This window comes from Alligator sinensis, unplaced genomic scaffold, assembly GCF_000455745.1.
Source record: "Alligator sinensis unplaced genomic scaffold, ASM45574v1 scaffold485_1, whole genome shotgun sequence".
Taxonomy (NCBI): domain Eukaryota; kingdom Metazoa; phylum Chordata; order Crocodylia; family Alligatoridae; genus Alligator; species Alligator sinensis.
In genome coordinates this window covers 170,602-173,420 of record NW_005842957.1, presented here as the reverse complement: position 1 = coordinate 173,420, position 2,819 = coordinate 170,602, and positions in this window count along the sequence as shown.

Below are 2,819 nucleotides of genomic sequence, written 5' to 3'. Positions count from 1 at the left end.
GTTTGCAAACTTACAAGCTTATATTAACTAATATTACCTATTTAGGCAAAACACCAAATGCCTCCAAGAAGCACACATTATTGCTTATTAATCCCTCTGGTTCTGGCTGTCACAGGCAACACAGCTTACAGCGGCAGGTCGGTTTTGTGCGTGGCCCTGCTTTTACCTGCCACGCCAGTCACATGTGCTGTGCTCTGGAAAGCCTGGGGGAAGGCAGCAGGACGGGGGCACAGCATTTGCAACCCAGGGTTTGCATGGCCAGAGTGCCCAAGTTGGCTGGGGGCTGAGGAAGTGGGGAGGTCTGCAGCTGGCCAGGAGCAAGGGGGTTTCCAGCCAACTGAGCACTCCAGCTGCTCAGCCCTGCCCTGCAACCCCCAAGCCCCACTTACCTCCAGCAAGAAGAGTGAGCCTGAAACAGCCTCTGGTAAGTGGGAGTGTTGGGCCCTGTCCTTTCCCCCTCCCTCCCCCTCCCCACAGGGTTGAGAGTGTCCCTGCCCCTTTTGCAAACAGCTCGTGTATGCTGGAACTCTGCCAGCCTGCAGAGCTCTTTGCAAAAGGGGAAAATCTGTAGATTTCTCTTCTAAAGGGGAAAAGCCATGTTTTCTCTAATTAAAATGGGAAATCCATGGTTTTCTCTGTTTTTCTGTGAGAAACGGAAAACCAGGATCTCTGCTGATAATATATAGCAGGAGAAAATGCTTGCCTCTGTTTTTGAACTTGCAAATTAATTTAAAACACACTGAATGTATTATAATAGTATGAAATTATTTAAAATAGTCTTAAATGACTAACAGTCTGTTTTGGGAGGGACAACTAACTATTGAACTTAATTTTGCTAACCTAGCTTTCTTTGTCAGAAGAAGTGGCCCAGAGTGGTTGGCACTAAGAAGTGCTGCTGCTGGAGCCCTGGCTGTGATTCTCTATTTGAAGAGCTTAAGTGTCTGATGCATATCTTTTTGCTTAATCTATATTAGACAAGAATTTATAAACAGTTCAGTATTTGAGTTAAATAAATAGTGTTCCTCTGAACAAACATCTAAAAATGTCCTCAAGTTGCATCCAGGTATGTTTTCAGGTTTTGCTTGGGGTATTTAATGAATACCTCTAATGGGTTCCTGAGTGTGTTGCATTCTGAATTAGCTCCTGGTTTCAGATAGAGTTCCATTAGCTTTTCCCTCTTTGAGAACTGAGTCATCAGTCCTCTAATCTGATTTTATTTTAAGCATAATGGATAAACATCTCTTATTTTCTTCCATCTGCTTAAGGTTTTGCTGCTTGTAAAGTTCCTGTATATAGCTAGAAATATGGTCTAGTAGTTTGGTTTCTCATGCTGATGCTTTGGCTTCCTGTGAAGGGAGAGATTAAGGGGTTGGAAAATAAAAAGTAATAGGCCTGCTGAAGTTTGAATGCCTGGAGTTTCATTGTGGTAGCCTACAAAAGAAAAACACTCTTCAGGAATGAAAGCAAAAATCAATTTCACTGTGACTGAGTGCAGTGAAATTTTGAAATGATAATGTTACAACTGGCTCTTCACTATTTAGGTCTGGGGGGATCTTGAGATGAACAAACCACTTTCCCAGCTTGGAAAAGCTGCCTTATTATGAAAGGCTTAACAAGGTCAATCTATTTTAAAAAAGAACAGGAGGTGAATTGATTGTCTGTAATTGCCTGCGTAGGAAAATCATTCACAATAAAATAAAGCGTTTTAAAGTTTTCTTACCTTCCTGTGGAGTGTCTAATGGAACAGGAGGCTTTCCATTCTTGTCCTGTCTGACATTGGCCAGTGCCAGATGCTTTGGAAGAAAGTGCAAAAAGCTTCAGTGGGAAATACAGCATGATCTGCTCTTCCACTATGAAGGCCTCCTCTTTAATATCTAATGAAATGATGTTTTTGAGATTTAAACTAAACAGTCCCAGGAACACTAAGAGAATTCAGTGTCAAAAAGTCACTACAACAAATGCTAAAAGCAAAGCAACAGTTATTTACTTAAAAGTAAGACTGTTATGAACCTTCAGAAGTGTTTGAAGCTGCCCAGTCAGGAATACTATTTGGCAGAAATCTTTCAAGCTGGAATTACAACTTGAGTTTGATAAATTACATTACAGAGCCATCCCTTTAAAACCAATTTATAGACATAATCTAACATACAGGTTTCCTTCACTTTATGCTGTCCATGCATTCCTGGAAAGTGGTGCATAACTTGAATTTGCACAAACAGAACCCACTTTACAATGTAACAAATAGGGATATGTTCCAAGACCTTGACTGTGCTGACCCCCCCCAAACCCATTTTTACCACATTTACCAGACAGTTTTGGTACTCACCGACAGTGGATACAAAGCACATGGCACTATCATAATGGGGATGGCAACTACAGAAACGCATGTTGCAGACAATGAACAAGGAGCACAGATCCACACAGGAGACTATTTTGATGTGCGTCACTCCCACAACGCACTGCACAAAGCAACTGACTGCAGGTTTCCACCACACTGATCACCTAAGAGTGAATTTACCTTGCATATAACAAATTTTGGGTGTAAAAAGCTTTGCATAAGCAAAATTGCACGTACAGAAACCACATAAAGTAAGGAAACCCTGTACTATATATCTTACTTTATTTTACAAACAACTAGACATGTTACTTGGTCAAATTTTATAAATAAAAAAGCTCAAACTGCAGATTCTAGTACGCATACACTATTTGCTTACTGCTTGGCATTTCATGCAGCATGCAGAAAGAAAATGGAATAACCAGTTTTATTTTTCTGACTTCAGCAGTCACATAATGTACTATTATTTTGGTTCTACAAACTC